Raw genomic sequence first — 22,521 nt, forward strand, 5'->3', positions numbered from 1 at the left:
ATGGAAATTATTGTGTTATAAGAAATGACAAGCAGGATGATTTTAGAAAGGTCTGGAAAGACTTATATGAACTGACATATAGTGAAGTGAGCAGAACCAGGAGAGTGCTGGGCATAGTGACAGCAATATTGATTGATGAAGAACTGTGAATGATTTAACTATTCTCAGCAATACAATGATCTAAGATACTCCCAAAGAACTAATAATGAAGCATACTATCCACCTCCAGAGAAAGAACTGATATTGATTGAACATAGACTGAAGCATGCTATTTTTCACTTTTTCATTTTTTCTTTCATTCGTTTTCTTATACAAAATGACTAACATGGTAATGTTCTACATAATTGCACATGTAAAACCTATATCTGATTGCTTACTGTCTCAGTAAGGGGGGAAGGGAAGGAGGGAATGAGAGATATAATTTAGAACTCAAAACTTTAAATTAAAATGTTTATTATTAAAAAAAAAAAAAACAAATGGAGGTCGGGGAGGAATCAGCAAGCTTCCTGAGCTCTCCTTCTGTTCCCTCAAAAAGAACATTAAATCAAGCCACTGGACAGATTCTGAAACTACAGAATCTGCAAAGAGACAGAGAGACACAATCTTCCAACCAGAGATAATTTAGAAGACTTCAGGAAAAGGTTGGTCTGACTCAGGCAAAAGGGAGGCGCAGCGCAGGGTAGCAGCCCAGCGCCGAGGGGGTCGGGGCAAGTCAGCAGGAGCTATGGGCCACAGCCAAACAACTGAGGCCTCTGGAACCTGGCTCAAAAATCTGGTGGCCAAGAAGGATAGTGGAACAACCTACCTGCACCAGCCGAGAGGGCAAGCTGCCAGCTGTAGGGCCACAAACAGGATAGGCACAAGTAGGCCTACTGATACTAATGCGCTCAGACAGGAAGTGAAGGGGGGGGGGGACTGCACACACTTAAAGTCCTCAATGTAAAAAGCTGGTAAAACAGCACCTATACCCCTGCACAAGAAGCCCAAAACAGGGACCCTGGTGCCCCCAGAGCAGACCTCAACTTAAAAAATAAATAAATAACCTGCAATAATGAGTAAGAAGCAAAAAAGAGCCCTCTCTATTGAGAGCTTCTGTATCAATAGGGAAGAAGCCAACACAAACTCAGATGAGGACAATACCCTCAAATTGCCTACATGTGAAGCCTCACGAGGGAAGGTGAATTGGTCTCAAGAACAAAAAGCCTTCCTGGAAGAGCTCAAAAAGGATTTTAAAAATCAATTGAGAGAGGTAGAAGAAAAAATGGGGAGAGAAATAAAAGCAAAACAAGAAAACTATGAAAAAAGAATCAGAAGCATGGAAAAGGAAGCACAAAGATGGACTACAGAAAACAATTCCTTAAAAAATTCAGCTGGCCAAATGGGAAAAAAAGGTGCATAATGTCACTGAAGAAAACAATGCCTTAAAAAATTCATTTGGCCAAATGGAAAAAAAGTGCATGATATCATTGAAGAAAACAATGCCTTAAAAAATTCATTTGGCCAAATGGAAAGAAAGGTACATAATCTCATTGAAGAAAACAGTGCATTAAAAATTAAAATTGGATAGTTGGAAGATAAGGAATCCATGAGACACCAGGAATCAGTCAAGCAGAATCAAAAGAATGAAAAAATAGAAGAAAATGTGAAATACCTCATTGGAAAGACAACTGATCTGGAAAACAGATCCAAGAGAGACAATTTGAGAATTACTGGACTGCCTGAAAGCTATGATCAGAAAAAGAATCTAGACACCATATGCCAGGAAATTATTAAGGAGAACTGCCCTGAAATCATAGAATCAGAAGATAACATCATCATTGAAAGAATCCACTAATCCCCTCCTGAAAGAGACTCCAAAAGGAAAACTCCAAGGAATATTGTAGCCAAATTCTAGAATTATCAGGTGAAGGAGAAAAGACTCCAAGCAGCCAGAAAGAAGCAATTTAAATATCATGGAGCCACTGTCAGGATTGCTCAGGACCTGAGAGCTTCAACATTAAAGGACCACAAGGCTTGGAATATGATATTCCGGAAGGCAAAGGAGCTTGGATTGCAGCCGAGAATCTATTACCCAGCAAAAATGTGCATTTTCTTTCAGGGGAAAAGATGGACATTCAATGACATTGGGGACTTTCAATGTTTCCTGATGAAAAGGCCAGAACTGAATAGAAAATTCAATCTTAATATACGAGACTCAAGAGAAGTTTAAAAAGGTAAACAGAGGGGGAAAAAAGTTACTCAATTAGGTTAAACTGTTTACATCCCTACACAGGAGGATAATACTCATAACTCTTAAGAACTATAAATGTATTTGGGCAGAGAGAAGGACTTTACACAGAGGGTATAAATATAAATTGTCTTTGATGTGATGATACAAAGAAAATTAAGGGGTTAAAAAGAGATTCTATGGGGAGGAAAGGAAAGGGGAGGTGGAATTGGATGAATTATATCATATGAAGAGGTTAAAAAAAAACATATTACAATAAAGGGAAAGAAAGGAGGGGTGAACATTGTTTCAACCCTACTCAGATTTGATTCAAAGAAGGAATAACATATATGTTCATTGGGATAAAGAAACAGCTCATTTTTTAGGGAAGCAAAAGGGGAAGGGAAAGGGGGGACTTATAGAAGGGAAGACAAAAGCAAGGGAGAAAATGGTAAAGAAAAGGGAGGGGAGTGATAAAAAGGGAGGGCAGATTGGGGGAGGCAGGGGTAAGAAGCAAAACTTCAGTGAGGAGGAATCGGGTGAAAGAAGGGGGAAAAAGTACAAAGGGGGTAAATAGAATGGAGGGGAATAGACAGTAATAATAACTGTAAGTGTGAATGGGATGAACTCTGCTATAAAACAGAAGTGAATTGCAGAGTGTATTAAAAACCAGAATCCTACAATATGCTGTTTACAAGAAACACATGTGAAGCAGAGAGATACACACAGAGTAAAGGTAAAAGGCTGGTGCAGAATATCTTATGCTTCAGCTAAAGTAAAAAAAAGCAGGAGTAGCAATCCTTATCTCAGACAAAGTGCAGGCAAAAATAGATCTCATTAAAAGAGATAAGGAAGGAAACTACATCTTGCTAAAAGGTACTATAGATAATGAAGTAATATCAATATTAAGTATATACTTGCCAACTGGTATAGCATCCAAATTCTTAGAGGAGAAGTTAAATGAGTTACAAGAGGAATTAGACAGTAAGACTATACTAGTGGGGGATCTGAATCTCCCCCTCTCAGAATTAGATAAAGCTAGCCTACAAATAAATAAGAAAGAAGTAAAAGAGGTGAATAGATTACTAGAAAAGTTAGACATGATAGATGTCTGGAGAATAATGAATGGGGATAGAAAGAAATATACCTTTTTCTCAGCAGTAGAAGGTGCATTTTCAAAAAAAGACCATGTATCAGGACACAAAAACATCATAGTCAAATGTAGAAAGGCAGAAATATTAAATGCATCCTTCTCAGATCATGATGCAATAAAAATTACATGTAAGAAAGAGCCAGGAAAAAGTAGAATGAAAATCAATTGGAAACTAAATAATTTCATTCTAAATAATGAATGGGTCAAACAAGAAATCATAGAAACAATCAATAACTATATCCAAGAGAATGACAATAATGAGACAACATACCAAAATCTATGGGATGCAGCCAAAGCAGTCCTTGGAGAAAATTTATAGCTCTAAATGCTTACGTGAATAAAAAAGAGAAAGAGGAGATTAATGAATTGGGTGTGCAACTTAAAAAGCTAGAAAAAGAACAAATTCAAAATCCCCAATTAGATACTAAACTAGAGATCCTGAAAATTAAAGGAGAAATTAATAAGATTGAAGCAAAAAAAAATCATAGAATTAATCAATAAAACTAAGAACTGGTTTTATGAAAAAACCAATAAAATAGATAACATATTGGTTAATTTGATTTTAAAAAAAGAAAGAAGAAAACCAAATTACCAGTATCAAAAATGAAAAGGGTGATATTACCACCAATGAAGTAGAAATTAAATCAATAATTAGGGATTATTTTGCCCAACTGTATGCCAATAAATTTGACAATCTAAATGAAATGGATGAATATTTACAAAAATACAAACTGCCCAGGTTAACTGAAGAGGAAATAAAATCCTTAAATAAACCCATATTAGAAAAAGAAATTGAACAAGCCATTAATGAACTTCCTAAGAAATAATCCCCAGGGCCAGATGGGTTTACAGGTGAATGCTACCAAACATTTAAAGAACAATTAATTCCAATATTATATAAATTATTTGGAAAAATAGGTGAAGAAGGAGTTCTACCAAATTCATTTTATGATACAAATATAGTGGTGATACCAAAACCAGGCAAAGCAAAAACAGAGAAAGAAAATTATAGACCAATTTCCCTAATGAATATTGATGCTAAAATCTTAAATAAGATATTAGCAAGGAGATTGCAGCAAGTGATCACCAGGATAATACTCTATGACCAGGTGGGATTTATACCAGGAATGCAGGGCTGGTTCAACATTAGGGAAACTATTAACATAATCAACCACATCTGTAAGAAAACTAACCAAAATCATATGATTATCTCAATAGATGCAGAGAAAACTTTTGACAAAATATAGCACCCATTCCTAATAAAAACACTAGAGAATTTAGGAATAGGTGGAGCTTTCCTTAAAATAGCAAACAGAAGCTACCTAAAACCATCAGCAAGCATTATATGCAATGGAGATAAATTAGAAGCCTTCCCAATAAGATCAGGGGTGAAACAGGGATGTCCATTATCACCCCTATTATTTAACATTGGACTAGAAATGTTAGCTGAAGCAATTAGAGAAGAAAAAGGAATTAAAAGAATTAGAATAGGCAAGGGGGAAACAAAACTATCACTCTTTGCAGATGATATGATACTATATTTAAAGAATCCTAGAGAATCAACTCAAAAATTACTTGAAACAATTAACAACTTTAGCAAAGTAGCAGGATATAAAATAAATCCACATAAATCATCAGCATTTCTATACATGACCAACAAAGTCTAGCAGCAAGAGATAGAAAGAGAAATTCCATTTAAAGTATTGGTAGATAACATAATACTTGGGAGTCTACTTGCCAAGACAAACCCAGGAACTCTATGAACACAACTACCAAACACTCTTCACACAAATCAAATCAGATTTAATAATTGGAAAGATATCAACTGCTCATGGATAGGCAGAGCTAATATAGTAAAAATGACAATTCTACCTAAATTAATTTACTTATTCAGTGCCATACCAATCAGACTACCTAAAAATATTTTATAGAGCTAGAAAAAATAATAACAAAATTCATCTGGAAAAACAAAAAATCAAGAATAACCAGGGAAATAATGAAAAAAAATCACAGGAAGGTAGGTTAGCGGTACAAAACCTGGAGTTTTATTATAAAACGGCAGTCATCAAAACTATCTGGTACTGGCTAAGAAATAGAGTGGAGGATCAATGGAATAGGCTAGGCACAGGAAACACAGTAGTAAATGACACTAGTAATGTAGTGTTTGATAAACCCAAAGACTCCAGCTTCTGGGATAGGAACTCAGTATTTGACAAAAACTGCTGGGAAAACTGTTAGATAGTATGGCAGAAATTAGGCATAGACCAACATCTTACACCTTATACTAAAATAAGGTTAAAATGGATACATGATTTAGACATAAGAGGTGATACCATAGGTAAATTAGGAGAAAAAGGAATAGTCTACCTTTCAGATCTTTGGAGAGGAAAACAGTTTATGACCAAACAAGAGATAGAGGATATTATGAAATGCAAAATGGATGATTTTGATTACATTAAATTAAAATTTTTTTGTACAAACAGAAGCAATGCATCCAAAATTAGAAGGGAGGCAGAAAGCTGGGAAATAATTTTTGTGGCCAGTACTTCTGATAAAGGCCTCATTTCTACAATATATAGGGAACTAAATCAAATTTATAAGAATCCAAGTCATTCCCCAATTGAGAAATGGTCAAAGGATATGAACAGGCAGTTTTCTGATGAAGAAACCAAAGCTATCTATTCCCATATGAAAAAATGCTCTAAATCTCTAATGATTAGAGAGATGCAAATTAAAACAACTCAGATACCACCTGACACCTATCAGATTGGCTAAAATGACAAAAAAGGAAAATAATAAATGTTGGAGAAGCTGGGGAAAAATTGGAACACTAATGCATTGTTGGTGGAGCTGTGAATTGATCCAACCATTCTGGAGAACAATCTGGAATTATGCCCAAAGGGCTATAAAGCTGTTCATACCCTTTGACCCAGCAATACCACTTTTGGGTCTTTTTCCCAAAGAGATCATGGAAAGGGGAGAGGGACCCACATTTACAAAAATATTTATAGCTGCTCTTTATGTGGTGGCAAGGAATTGGAATTTGAGGGGATGCCCATCAATTGGGGAATGGCTGGACAAGTTGTGGTATATGAATGTAATAGATTACTACTGTGCTGTAAGAAACGATGAGCAGGAAGAGTTCAGAGAAACCTGGAGGGTCTTACGTGAGCTGATGATGAGTGAGATGAGCAGAACCAGAAGAACATTGTACACAGTATCATCAACATTGAGTGTTGACCTACTGTGATGGACTATATTCTTCTCACCAATGCAATGGTACAGAAGAGTTCCAGGGAACTCATGATAGAAGAGGATCTCCAAATCCAAGAAAAAAAAGAAAGAAAGAACTGTGGAGTATAGATGCTGATTGAACCATATTATTTCTTTTGTTTTGGGTGCTGTTGTTTTTTTTTTTCTATTTTGAGGTTTTGCATCACTGCTCTGATTTTTCTCTTGTAACAGGATTAATGCAGAATTAGGATTAATGTTATTATGTGTATATATGTGTGTGTGTTTATATATCTATATCTATATGTATAGAGATATATAGATATAACCTATATCAGATTACCTGCTGTCTAGGGGAGGGGGAAGGGAGGGGAGGGAGGGAGAAAAATCTGAAATTGTAAAGCTTGTATAAACAAAAGTTGAGAACTATCTTTACATGTAACGGAAAAAATAAAATACCTTATACATTAAAAAAATGCTAATGTGTATAAGTAAAGGACAATCTGAAAGAAGAGAAGCAAAAAGCAGTGGCATTAAAAGGAATATAACGTCTATACTTGATCACAGGATGTACAGAGATAATTCAAGGTGTCTAGGTCTCCCAGAAGAACATGACCAGTCAAAAAACCTGAATACCATCTTGCAAGAAATACAAGAAAGCTGCCTAGAATTTCTGAGCAAAGAAAACAAAGTGCTAATAGAATCTCCTGATTCAGAAAAAATACTCTATGATGCAAATTCCAAACACAATGATTAAATTTAACAATTCCATTAATAAATAGAACATTTTCCAAGGACCAGGAGAAAAGAAACTTTGCATATAAAGAAAGGGAACTTTGAATGGCACAAGTTTATTCTTCACCTACTAGAAATTACAGAAGGGATTCAAATAATGAAATTATTTGCTCAAAGAGCAAAGGAGTTCAAGATTCAACTCATCATGCTATACCCTGAAAAACTGAAATTAATCACCAATAAAGAAAAGATGCATAGTTGATAAAAGAGAATAATTTGAAGCATTCTACAAAAAACATCAGACATGAATAGATTATTTGCTTTGCAAACACCTCAGACAATAGAAATACAAGGAAGGTTAAACACATATTTGAGCAGAAAAGGCTCAAATAATTAAGTAAATTATTCCAGGGAAAATGGGAAAACCTAAAAAATAAGAATAGAGGGACCATAAAGAGATTCACTCCTAAAAGTATACAAGGAGATAATCAGAACTTAAATAGAAAAAATCTAGGCTCTGAAACACCAAGCAGAAACATCAAAACAATCTGCCTACAAGTGAATCTATTAGGAGAGAGACAAGGATTAAGCGAACAGATTGTATGGGAGCATAAGAGGAAAGTATAATGGAACTGAATCAAGTCTGTGATAAACATTGAAGGAAAAAGAACTCCTGTAGGAAAAAGAAAAGAATAGATAAGGTGGCAAAGGGAGAGACTGAAAAAGGGAAAAAGAAAAATCTCAGTTCTGTATTGGAAGGGAGTCCCATTGAAGAACACTCCTGTAGGAGGAAAGACAGATTCTATAATGGGAAATAAGGATGAAGGGCAGAAAATCAAGGGGAAATACTTTAAAAGCCAGAAGTGGGGAAAACAGGACAAAGTTTAAAAAAAAGATGGATTCAAAGAAACCCAAAAAAATTTGCATGAAGTAATGCAGTGTGAATTTAGTAAAACCACAGGAACAATTAATACAGTGATCACAACAATGTAAAGGAAGACAGTATCAAAAGATTTCATACCAAAAACCATCTGCAAGATTATATGTAATGGAGATAAGTTAGAGGCCTTGACAATAAGATCACGGGTGAAACAGGGATGTCCATTATCACCTCTATTATTGAATATTGTAGTAGAAATGTTAGCATTAGCAGTCAGAGAAGAAAAAGCAATTAAAGGAATCAGAACAGGCAAGAAGGAAACAAAACTATCACTCTTTGCAGATGATATGATGGTATAATTAGAGAATTCTAGAGAATCAACTCAAAAATTACTTAAAACAATTAACAACTTTAGCAAAGTAGCAGGATATAAAATAAATCCACATAAATCATCAGCATTTCTATACATGACTCACCAAGTCCAGCAGAAAGAGATAGAGAAATTCCATTTAAAGTATTGATAGATAATATAAAATACTTAGGAGTCTACTTGCCAAGACAAACCCAGGAACTCTATGAACACAATTACCAAACACTTTTCATATAAATCAAATCAGATCTAAATAACTGGAAAGATATCAATTGCTCATGGATATGCAGAGCTAATATAGTAAAAATGACAATTCTACCTAAATTAATTTACCTATTCAGTGCCATACCAATCAGACTACCTAAAAATTATTTTATAGAGATAGAAAAAATAATAACAAAATACATCTGGAAAAAAAGAAGATCAAGGGAAATAATGAAAAAAATGCACAGGAAGGTGGGTTAGCTATACCAGATCTGGAGCTTTACTATAAAGCAGCAGACATCAAAACTATCTGGTACTGGCTAAGAAATAGAGTGGAAGATCAATGGAATAGGCTAGGCACAGGAGACACAGAAGCAAGTGACATTAGTAATGCAGTGTTTGATAAACCCAAAGAATCCAGCTTCTGGAATAGGAACTCAGTATTTGACAAAAACTGCTAGGAAAACTGGAAGATAGTATGGCAGAAATTAGGCATAGACCAACATCTTACACCTTATACTAAAATAAGGTTAAAATGGATACATGATTTAGACATAAGAGGTGATACCATAGGTAAATTAGGAGAGAAAGGAATAGTGTACCTATCAGATCTTTGGAAAGGAGAACAGTTTATGACCAAACAAGAGATAGAGAATATTATGAAATGCAAAATGGATGATTCTGATTACACTAAATTAAAAAGGTTTTGTACAAACAGAAGTAATGCATCCAAAATTAGAATGGAGGCAGAAAGCTGGGAAACAATTTTCATTGCCAGTACTTCTTTTTGTTTTTTTTTAGTGAGGCAATTGGGGTTAAGTGACTTGCCCAGGGTCACACAGCTAGTAAGTGTTAACTGTCTGAGTTCGGATTTGATCTCAGGTACTCCTGAATCCAGGGCCGGTGCTCTATCCACTGCGCCAGCTAGCTGCCCCTACCAGTACTTCTGATAAAGGTCTCATTTCTAAAATGTATAGGGAACTAAATCAAATTTATAAGAATCCAAGTCATTCCCCAATTGAGAAATGGTCAAAGGATATGAACAGGCATTTTTCTAATGAAGAAATCAAAGCTATCTATTCCCATATGAAAAAATGCTCTAAATCACTATTGATTAGAGAGATGCAAATTAAAACAACTCTGAGATACCACCTGACACCTATCATACTGGCTAATATGACAAAAAAAAAAAGGAAAATAATGAATGCTGGAGAAGCTGTGGGAAAATTGGAACACTAATGCATTGTTGGTGGAGCTGTGAACTGATCCAACCATTCTGGAGAGCAATCTGGAATTATTCCCAAAGGGCTATAAAGCTGTACATACCCCTTGACCCAGCAATACCACTTTTGGATCTTTTCCCCAATGAGATCATAAAAAAGGGAAAAGGACCCACATGTACAAAAATATTTATAGCTGCTTTTTTGTGGTGGCAAGGAATTGGAAATTGAGGGGTTACCCACCAATTGGGGAATGGCTGAACAAGTTGTGGTATATGAATGTAATAGAATTTTATTGTGCTATAAAAACAATGAGCAGGAGGAGTTCAGAGAAACCTGGAGGGTCTTGCGTGGGCTGATGATGAGTGAGATGAGCAGACCCAGAACATTGTACACAGTATCATCAACATTGTGTGTTGATCTACTGTGATGGACTAGATTCTTCTCACCAATGCAGTGGTACAGAAGAGTTCCAGTGGACTCATGATGGAAGGGGATCTCCAAATCCAGAAAAAAAAAAAAAAAAAGAACTGTGGAGTATAGATGCTGAATGAACCATACTATTTCTTTTGCTTTTGGTGCTGCTGTTTTTCTATTTTGAGGTTTTTCCTCATTGCTCTGATTCTTCTCTTATAATATGACTAATGCAATATATATATATATATATATATATATATATATATATATATATATATATATATATATAAACCTATATTATTAGATTACCTGCTGTCTAGGGGAGGGGAAGGGAGGGGAGGGAGGGAGAAAAATCTGACATTGGAAAGCTTGTATAAACAAATGTTGAGAACTATTTTTACATGTGACTGGAAAAAATACTTTTAACAGAAAAAAATCATTTCAAACTCTTACCAATGCAGAGAATAATCAGGACTCCTGAAGACTGATGACGAAGCATATTTTCCACCCTTAGGCAGAGAGGTGATGGTATACCTATGCAGAATGAGGCATATATTTTCAGCCCCACCCAACGTGTGAAATTTATTCTGCTTCAGTATACTCATTTGTTACAAGGGAGGGCTCTCATTTCTTTTTAGGAGAAAAAGTTCTCTTTGGGAAAGGAGTGTGAATAAGGAATGATGGTGATGCACAAAAAGAGCATTAATGATAGGTTAAAAATATACAGAAGAAAGTCAAAGGACACTGAGATGGGGACATAGACAAAAGGGCTAGTTTGGTATTTATTGCTTAAATTTAATATGTACTTTTAGAAGGATACCTAATATATCACAATTCCATATAAAATCCTCTTTTTTCTATCCTTTATATATTGATGTTCAATTTGATGTTGGTCAAGTTCATAATTATAAACATTCAAAAAATAATGTGTCTGAATATGTCCATGTTTATTAAAAACACAATTAATTTAATTTTTTAAATGAAGAAGTACCTGATCACCCATCATCACTAGTTCAGAAAAACTGTGATCCTTTATTTTATCCCATCAAGGGTGCAGCAACTACACAATGCCATGACACTTTCCAATCAGTTGCTATTTTGTCTCTAAGAGGACAAATGCCTGGGTTGGATACTCCTATTTGACATCATATAGACACAATTTTCAAAAATCTACTGGGTCAGCTTGTTTCTTAGGTTATGGCAGATTCTGATGTCACATGATTTAGTAGGAAAAGTTAAGGATTGGGAAAGAATCAAACTCTATCACTAAGGTCACAAGCTGTGTGACCTTGGACAGGTCACTTAACCTATGAAACCTTTCTATAATAAGGAGATAAGAGCACTTGCCCTCCCTCACAGGTCTTATAGGGATGCTTTCATGATTCAATATTTCAGTGGATCTGTAGTACTATCTCATTATTAGCATTACCAAAGACCCTCTTATTTCTGCTCCAGTTGAATAAAGAGCCTCATTTGTATATGGAGAGTGAAGAAACACAATTGTAGAAGCCTCCTTTCATACACATAGGACCTTCTACCCGTTGCCATGCCATCTACATTCCAGTACCCACTAGCTGTGTGACCCTAGGCAAGTCATTTATCCTCTTTAGGTTTCTGCTTTCTCATCTGTCAAACAAGAGGGTTAGATCTGATTTCTAAGGTAATACTTCCAGCATTACATCTATGACTCTATGAGGGGGCTTTATCTGACAGACCTCATTGACAGAGAGAATAAACATTTATATAGTACCTACTGTGTACTAGGCACTGTGCTAAGCATTTTTACAAACATTATCTTATTTGAGCTTCACAACAACTCTGCAAATTATGTGTTGCTATTATCCCCACTTTATAGTTGAGGAAACTGAGGCAAACCAAAGCTAAGTGGCTTGCCCAGAGGCACACAGCTAAGTAAGTGTCTGAGGTCAGATTTGAACTCAGTTCTTCCAGACTCCAGGTCTGCTTTGCCTAACTGCAGATGTCTCTTCCTAGCATCTTCCTAAATGTAACTATAGAGTTAACTTCTGCCATAAGCTTCAGCATATTTGGATATAAAAAGACCTACCCCATCCCCACCCCGGGTTGTTGAAGGATAAAATGAGATAATATTTGTAAAGTGTTTTGCAACTCTTAAAAGCAGTATATGAATGCTAGCTAGCTATTACTGCTGTTGTTCCTCAGCTCAATGACTGACAAATTCTTATCTTCCACTCTTCAAAACTCTATAATTCAGAGTTGCCACCCCCTAAGTTAAAAAATTCCCTTGGGGGCACCTAGGTGGTGCAGTGGATAAAGCACCAGCCTTAGATTCAGGAAGACCTGAGTTCAAATCCAGCCTCAGACATGTGACACTTACTAGCTGTGTGACCCTGGGCAACTCACTTAACCCCAATTGCCTCACCAAAAAAAAAAAAATACAAAACCAAACAAAAACACAACTTCCCTTGACTACTCTATCATCTCTGTTTGGCTCAGACTTATCCCCTCAACTACACCCTCCTGATCCCCTATTGATAACAAACACTTCCATTATCCAAATCTCTTCTTCTCACCTTCTTTCCATCTCCTGGCACTCAAAGGAAACAGAAGAAACTCATAGCTTGCCAGCCTCTCTAGGACTGCCTGCTTCTTCTTTCAATCCCATGACACAAGGCACTAATAGGAAGAGGAGAAATCCTTTTCCTTGGTCACCCATGTCACCTCCAGACTCACTCCCTGCTACCATCACTCAGCAACCTCTCTTCCTTAAAGGAGTTGTGGTAAAAAAAAACGGAAGTTTTTTAGCTTAATCATTTGAGAGTTGAGTGCACACTACTGAAGCAGCTTTTGAAGGACCGCCCTTTTGGGGAGGAGACCGCAACGAATAGCGGTGCACCTGCTGCTGCCCAGAGAGCATGGCCAAGCACGCCGTACTTCCCGGATGCCCACTTAAAACTGAGAGTGGGAACGGAAGTTCCCGCTCTGGCTCGCTCACTCACTCTGGCTTCTTAGCTTAGTGCTGACGGTGCACGCTTTTGGTGATCGGCTCTGGTTCTTGGCCTGACAGGCAGTTTTGGGATTCGGTGAGTTTTATAAAATAATATAGACTAAGCTTAGATCTAAGATTATTCATTTGTATTTCTACTTTCAAATTTCCTTAATCGGTATCACCTGTTTGTTGTCTAATTAATTCCCAAACAATAAAAGCTAATCCCTCACTGATTAAACCTCAGAGGCTTCTTTTTCTTAGTGGTCTGAGAGAGATATAAGGGAAAAGGGGGAGTTTAATGCTCTTATATCCAATTTTAAATTTCACAGAGTTCTCCATTTACTTAAACAGTAGAATTCTTATCAGTCATCTACTGATAACCAAGTCACCCTCCTTTTCTCAATGTATCCCCTGTTCTGCTTCTTTTTCAAATCCTGCCCTGACCCTGGTTGACTTCAACATTCATGCTGATAACCCTTTGAATACCTCATTCTCCTACTTCATCACTCTTCAATTTCCATGACTTCCACATCCACTATATCTCATTCCCTACAGAAGTGATCATGCCAGAGACCTACTTATTACCTGTAACTATACCACCTCCATAATCCAGAATGCTGAAATATACTCCTCCCTGGTAACAACCTTTGCTTCTTCCTTTTCTTCCCCTCCTTCACCACCTTTAAATATGTCCTTCATGCTCATATATTGCTCTCTCAAAGATTATAAATAAGCTGTTCATTACAAAATCCCAAATCCTTTCTCAATCATCAGGCTCCTTGATCATTCTATACTTTTGAAACCTTTGACCACCCAGTTCTATTGGAAACTCTTTTTCTCCCCTTGGCTTATGTACTACCACCTTCTGGTTCTTCTCCTGTTTATATAATCTCTCCTCAATCTCCTCTGCTTGGATCCCCAGAGGTTCTATCCTGGTTCTTATTTTTTCTCTATCAATCAATAAACATTTATTAAGGGCTTAATAGATGGTGCAATGATAAATCAAGAAGAGCTGATATCAAATTCAGCCTAGACACTTACTAGATGCACAAGTCACTTAATTTCTATCTGCCTCACTTTCCTCATCTGCAAAATGGAGATAGCGCCTACTTTGCAGCAGTGTTGGGAGTATCAAATGATTTATAAAAAAAATGTTTAGCACAGTGCTTGGCAAGGACTAGGTGCTATATAAATACTTATAACCTTCCTTTCCCCTTGATATCTAGTGCATACTGTACTAGTTACTGAAGATACAAATAAAATAGTGAAAACATTCCCTACTGCAAGGAGGTTACAGTCTAGTTGGAAGAAACAAGTCCCTATAGAGAATAGATACAAGATGATTTTGGTGGGAAGACATTATCATCTGAGGGATGGGAGGTAAATAAGGAGAGAGAACAGAGGAAGTCTTATATAGAAGGTGATACTTGAGCTGGGTCTTTAAGGAAACTAGGAGTACTGAAAACTAGAGGGATGCGGGAGTGTATTTCAGACATGGGAACATCTAGTTCAAAGGCACAGAGATGGGAGATAGAGTACAGTGGATGGAGGACAGCAAAAAGGTCAATTTGACTGGAACAGACTAATGTGTACTAAGACTGGAAAGGTGATTGATATCATTTTGGGAAGGACTTTAAATGCCAAACATGGAAATTTATATTTGATCCTGGGGGTAATCAAAAGCCAAGGAATTTGTTGAGTAAGGCAATGATATAGTCTTGTTTGGAAAATTATTTTGGTAACTATGTGATGGATGAAATGAAGAGATGAGAGACTTGAAACAGGGAGATCAATTAAGGGGCCATAGTATGGGATTGGATCTATTTCTGTGCATTGCATACTGAAGCTGACAATGCAACCACAGTTTGGAGAGATTCCCTTCCTAAAAAGGAAAGCACTTGATTTAAATGCTTACTAACCCTTTTCTGCTTATATATTAAGTTAATAATTTTCTTTGAAGTATAATTCTCCAGATAATTTTCTTATGTTGTTTCACAAAGCTTTCTTTAAATTGGCTTAATTCACAACTACTTCTCTCTAATTTATGAGGCAACAATGCTTATCTTTCACAGTAAGATTTTTAAAAAGAAGCTTATATTCTATTTTTTTTTCTTGTCAGGGCAATGAGGGTTAAGTGATTTGCCCAGGGTCACACAGCTAGTACGTGTCAAGTGTCTAAGGCCAGATTTGAACTCAGGTCCTTCTGAATCCAGGGCCAGTGCCCTATCCACTATAACACCTAGCTGTCCCACAAGCTTATATTCTAAACTGCTGTCACCCTCAGCCACCATATGTATTGATTTGGCAAGTAAATCAAGTAATAGTGGACTGAGGTACTTTGGATGCTCTCTTGGTCTCCTTGTTATGGAAATTAATTGCATCAGTTACACTTCTGAATGGAATTACTATTATTGTCCTTTCTTACTATTATTTACTCTCTGTCCTTTTTTCCATCCATATCCCATTTTTTAAATCCATTAATTACTTTTCCAAATAGGTCAAGATTGAGTTGTTTTCATTGCGTGTTATATCTTTCTCATTTTTATTCTCTCTTATAGCTTTGAACTAATTTTGATTTCTTGCTTTAACAGGCAGCTGATTCACAAATGACTCCTACATCAGTATCAATTGTTTTCTGTATGCTAAAATATGATCATTATATTTTGGGGTTGTTATTCAGTATTCATCTTATGCAGTTTTTTCTAATTCTCCTCAAAATATCCATGATCTATCAATGTAAAGTTTCTGTATAATCTACAGGTCTTTGGCCTCTCATTCTTTATTTCTGATGTATTTTCCCCCTGGGGGGGGGGTGCCTCTAGGAAGCACAGTAAATACATAGAGTACTGGGCCTAGAGTCAGGACCCTGGGCAAGTCACTCTTACTGTTTGCCTCAGTTTCCTCATCTCTAAAATAAGCTAGAGAAGGAAATGGCAAACAACTCTAATATCTCTGCCAAGAAAATACCGAATGGGGCCACAAAGGAATCAAACACAACTGAAATGATAGAACAACAAGAATATTTACCAACCTCAACTATTCTCACATTAACATTGAAGTCACAAAGTATCAAGGTATGTTGGTTTAATTTGGAGAATTTTATTTGAGTTCTTTGGAGAATTTCTCTCTTCATCCTCTGCAAAAAAATGATGCATAAAGTGCAATTATTTTTATGGTAGGCTTTTTGACAATATTTTTCTTGAGGGAATTTTTTTTACCATGCTTGATAAAACCAATTCCTTTTCAGCATTCCATGAAGAACCTGTGAGCTGAATAGCCGGTTAGAATTAGATTCCTTATGTCTTCTGCACCCCCTCTTGCCTAATTTCCCAACCCAGCATTTACAAGTTTGCAGGTTGGGTTGCCAGTAATATCTACTTTCAAAAGGTGTCTCCCATGGAGCCACCCTTCAAAAACTAAAGTTCATGAAACCTTCCTGGTGTGCTTCTCACTAACAATCAGCCAATAGACATGATTGACTCAGTTGTGGTGGTTTTTAGGAATGCTGTGTTCAACTCTTCATGACCCCATTTGGGTTTGGTTTTGTTTTTGTCAAGGATACTAGAGTAATTTGCAATTTCCTTCTCCAGCGCATTTTTATGAATGAGTAATTGAGACAAATGGGGTTAAGTGACTTGCACAGGGTCATACAGCTGGTAAGTGTCTGAGGCCAGATTTGAACTTACTAAGATGAGCCTTTCTGACTTCAGGCCCGAGACTCTGTCCACTGTGCCAGTTCCTAGCTGCCCTGATTGGCCCATAGGAAAGGTATTTACAAAGATGGCACAGTAAAGACAATTATTATGAACCCTTCCATTCACAAATTTGGTTTATATTCTCCTGAAAATATGAATAGGGGACAATTGGACTCAAATATAAGAGTATGATGGTAATGAAGCACAAATAAACAGAACTCACTTGGGCAAAGCTATTCGCATAGTATTATTGGACCCCTTTCTCTCCTCATGAAGTCTTATCTGCAGTACAAGTGATTGCCAGGGTTAGCTCCCTCAAATCCATAGCAAGCTCTCTTCTTTACTTCCAGGAGTTATACTCCTTGGAGATATATCTGGCTTCAGGTGATTTGTCTCTCTGTGCTCATTTCTAAAGAGAATATCTCTGTGTCTTTAAATTCACCTTGAATTTTCCCAGACCAACTCCTCAGCTATTGGGATATCTCTTTCTGGGTTAGTAGTTACGTTTCTGGACAGCATGGTTGAAGGGAGTAGGAAAGAGGGGAGGTGAATAAAAGAGAAAATATTTTTCCATCTACTCCCAATGGGTTAAGTCAAATCCAGTTCTTTCCAACCTCTGGCTCTCTCTGTGACTGGTACAAATTGACTAGAATGTATCTTTTAAGGGCCATCCTTAATCATGATCAATTGTAATTCATCTGATAGCATTGCTCCCTTCTAACTTAAAGAGAAGTTTTCATACTTTGAAAAGGGATAGTAGGATATTAACACATTATCATTTGTGATAACATACTGTCATTGTATCAGCTGAGCTGGAGAGATAGGGGAAATAATCCTCCTTCCTTTCCACTTCTAGATCTGTTTATAGATAGAACATCAAGATGTCTTCAATTTAGTCCTTTTAGAAGAATATCACATGACTGTATATGTATAGCTTATGTTAAATTGCTTGAGTTCTTAAGGGGGGTAGGGAGGAAGGAAGAGAATTTGGAACACACAGTTATAAAAACTGATGTTACAATTTGTTTTTACATGTAAGGTGGAGGAAATTGTAAATTAATTAAGTAATTAATTAATTTTTAAAAATATATTTTGGGGGCAGCTAGGTGGCATAGTGGATAAAGCACTGGCCCTAGATTCAGGAGGACCTGAGTTCCAATCTGGCCTTAGACACTTGACACTTACTAGCTGTGTGACCCTGCCCTGCAAAAAACAAAACAAAACAAAACAAAACAAAACAAAACAAAAAAACACACAAAAAAAATTGAGGCCAATACAAATGACATTTCATCTCCTCCCTTCCATTCAATCCTCATCACCTCTGGCTCTTAGAATCTTTAGCTTTTAAAAAAATAATAAATATTTTTATTTAAAGTTTTGAGTTCCAAATTCTATCCCTTTTTCCCTCCCTGAGGCAGTAAGTAGATATGGATTATACATATACGATTATGTAAAACATTGCCATATTAATCATTTTGTATAAGAAAACTTGAATAGAAGAAAAATGAAAGTGAAAAAAAGAATATCCATTCACTGGTCTTTAAACAAGGATCTATCATCTGAAATTTCTTATATATCTAAAAATAGGATCTCATGATCTCATAAAACTTAAGAATTCCAATAGCTATTAAAGCTTCTAGAGGTCTAAAAATTGTATTATTCTTAGCTCCATCTGCACTTTTACAGCCACTATGCTACAGTAATTGTAGAAGTGGAAGAGAGTTCATACAAGATGAGAGGCCATTCTGCATTTTTCTTAGTTTCAGTTTGAAAGAATTAATCACCAAGTTGTCAGCCTATTGGCGATGAGCCTCTTTGTACTTACATAGGCTGTTCCTCCAAAAGCAGTCTATTGCTAGGACCATTTTCAAAAACTTTCCAATATGGAAGACTCTATCAGAGTTTACCCTCTACTGGAATAGCCTTTGAGAACCCAGAGTCACCTCTATATCACAAGTAGAGCTTCTTAGATGAGAGTCACCTCAAGTATAACAATGGAAAGATGGCAACAAAAACTGAAAAGATCTGCAAAGAGTTTTATAACAATTTTTTAACCAAAGTAAAATAATTACATGTAGATTCTATCAAGACTTCCAGATATGCTTAACAAGAAAGCAGAAATGGCACTAAAAAGAATATTGGGAAACAGCAGGATTAGACCAAGTATACATGAAGGAAATCTATGCTGAAGATAACATGACTGCTACGAGGATGCTAAAGTATTAATTCATAAGGTAGGAGAGAGAGAAGAAGATATGAAAGTTTCAGAAAAGATCATGGAAAGCAGAAATGAATGTACATTATCATCCTGTATGTATCCTTTCCAATTTATCTAAACAGCTATGAGAATCATCTATACATGCTGAGAGGGTACTGAAGACGACTGATAAATGGCTCTTCAGTCACAGCTGTCAGTTCTCTCAGAGCCCTGGGATGCAGTTCATTTGAGTCTGGGGACATGAACTTATTATGGGTTGCTTGGTTCTTATTATCTACTTAGTGGTCTTGCCTTTCAACTCTCCATTTGCCATTTTTGCTCTGTTTTTTCTAGTTCAAAGATCATACTCCTTGGCAGCGAAAATGGAAGTAAAATAAAAATTGAAGAGTTATGTCTTCTTTCTGTTGTCCATTATCATTATGTCATCACGCTGAGCAGTGGTCCTATTCCTTCTTCAAAGCTCTTATTCTTTTCCTTTATAGCCACACACACACACACACACACACACACATACACACACACCCCTCCTTGTTTTCTTTAGAATTCATTGCCAGTCTTATCTCATTCTGAGCTCTAGTACTCAACACTCTTCTTCTATGTGCCCTATTTTTCTATTCATTCTTTTACCTGTCCTTGCTTTTACCTTTTGTCCTTATCTTTTTAAAATATAATCTGATCAGAGACATTGATCTCTTCAGATAACTTTCTCTTCTTTGTTCTGAGCAGAATTTTTTCCGTCTCTTCAAAACGTTGCTCTTGAGAGCTTTCTATACCTCTTCAATTTCTTTCCCCAATGAGATTTTAAGCCACAGGAATCCTACCTATGCTGACTTTGTAGAGAACTGTGTAGAAGTTACACCATTGTCACTATTAAAAACAGATTGCTTTAGGGGCGGCTAGATGGCGCAGTGGATAGAGCATCGGCCCTGGAGTCAGGAGTACCTGAGTTCAAATCCGGCCTCAGACACTTAACACTTACTAGCTGTGTGACCCTGGGCAAGTCATTAACCCCAATTGCCTCACTAAAACAAACAAACAAACAAAAAAACAGATTGTTTTATATGGAAAAGATAATCAGATAAAACTGAACACTGAGTAATTGTGATTGACAATCTTGGCCCCAGATAAGAAATGGAAAAAAAAATCACTTCCTTCCTTTGAGTTGAAATGTGGAGAGTTATGGGTGTGGAATGTTGTATACTCTGTTATATCCTGTTGATGTATTGGTGATTTTCCTAAATTGTTTCTTTTTTTTTTCAGTCTTCAGTCTCTTTCAGTCTTTCAGTCCTTTTCAGTCTTTTAGGTTTTTTGGATATATGAAAAGTACATTTGGAAATAACTAATATAAAAACAAAAAAATCATTAAAACTCAAAATAATTTTAAAGAAAATAGACCTTTATAAAAATCATAGAGGTCTTCTATTTAGGCTATGTTGGTTGTCCTCCTTGCATTATCTATAAACGTTACAATGATCTCGTTTAAGTATATTTCGCCAAAGCCTTCCTCAGCCACCTCACCTCCTCGATCGCTTTTCATTGTTTTATGAGGCAATGATGTTTTTATCAGGGTACAGTGTTGTAGAGGACAGTAGTTTTAATTCTACAAACATATACTAGGCAAAGATAATAGAATGTAAGCTCCTTGATAGTAGGGTCTATTTTTACTTGGAGATTTTTGAGGGGGGGGGGAGTGTTATCTTTGAATACCTAATGCCTACCCCTGGCATATAGGAGGCACTTAATAAATGTTTGGTTAAATTAAGGTAATCATATCTTTTACATCTTAAGTATTGCTTTATTGCTTAAGATTCTATTTCTCAGCAATTCCCTTTTCTCACCATCCTACACTTGATAAAAAGTGTAAGGTTGTCCTGGTTCATTTCCTATGGTATGTTGCATAAATCTGTTCCAGGAGTAAGGCAACGGCTGGTGTTTTTTACACACAGCCTTCCTCTGGGATATGCCATCCTCTGTCCTTCAAGGGATGTATGGGCTGATAGCATTAGGGCAATGTCTTGCTTGTTGCCTTTGACTGCCCCCATAGCACACTTCCCAGTACCAGAAATTAGCTGGCTATTTCTGAGTAGGGCTGCCAATTCAGGGTCAGAAGGGGAAGGGCCACAGAGCTGCTGGATTTCCAAGGAATCTGGTGTGTCCTTCCATCAAAATCCCTAACCTTGTCTCGTGTAAGTCACTTCCAGAATACCATCATTCAAAGCTGAGCTCCAATTTGTTGGTCCATCAAAATAAGACAAATATGTTACAGAAACTAAATGAAATTATAAATCTGAGATTTTTGAAAATGTTTCTCAAGTTTTTTTTTCTCATCTGTTTCAATGGAGTTCCAATAGTAACAGTCCTAGAACAAGTCACTCTCTTGCTATTATTATTTTATATTTAATGTTATGTACATCAAAGTATGGGTAGATTAGATAATTGCTTTTTGTAAATGAAGAAAAGAATTAGGCTGCAAGCTTATCTTCTTTATGTTCATTGGGAGTATTTTCAGGACAAGATGACCAAGACGATCTCATTATATTCCATGTGGTTTTTACTTCTTTCGCTATATCTCTATTCATGCTACAATGGCTTGGAAATTATGAATATTTGGTGTGGAAACATTTAACAGGCTCTCCTTAAATTTTTATGGATCAATGTTATGTCCAAGAGATAGTGAACAAGGGTTTAACTGTGATAATGCTTCGATTTACTTGTTGAATTTTCAAGTATATTTTGATTTGTAGTTTGGGGATATGTTTATCTGTTAATTAAAGATAGCAAACTTCTAATTTATAATTCTAATGACAAGGTTGTAATTTTCTAGGTATTTGGTAGGGGCTAAATGTTCCAACCTGAAATAATGCATTGCGAAGTTTCCATTTCCTCACAGATTCTTCATTGAGTATTACATTTTAGTTCCTTTGGGGATGCCCCTCCCACAATTTCTGGTAGTAATGACCAGATCCCAAATTGGCTTTATAAAAATTTGCCATTTCTATAAACAAATGACTAAGTCATTATTCTAAGTTCTTTGTTGACATATTGTTAGTTGACTTCATATAGATATTGCCCCTGAAGTGTCTTTTGGTTCCTATAAAGTCTTTAGGTCATTCAAGTTTCACTTGCAATCATTGAATTCAGAGATACTTAGACTCTTCTGGTGTGGACTACTTCATCAAGGAAAAACTTATTACTTGGATCATTTGCTGCCCTCAGCCAACACC

The sequence above is a fragment of the Dromiciops gliroides genome, chromosome 3, assembly GCF_019393635.1.
Source record: "Dromiciops gliroides isolate mDroGli1 chromosome 3, mDroGli1.pri, whole genome shotgun sequence".
NCBI lineage: Eukaryota > Metazoa > Chordata > Mammalia > Microbiotheria > Microbiotheriidae > Dromiciops > Dromiciops gliroides.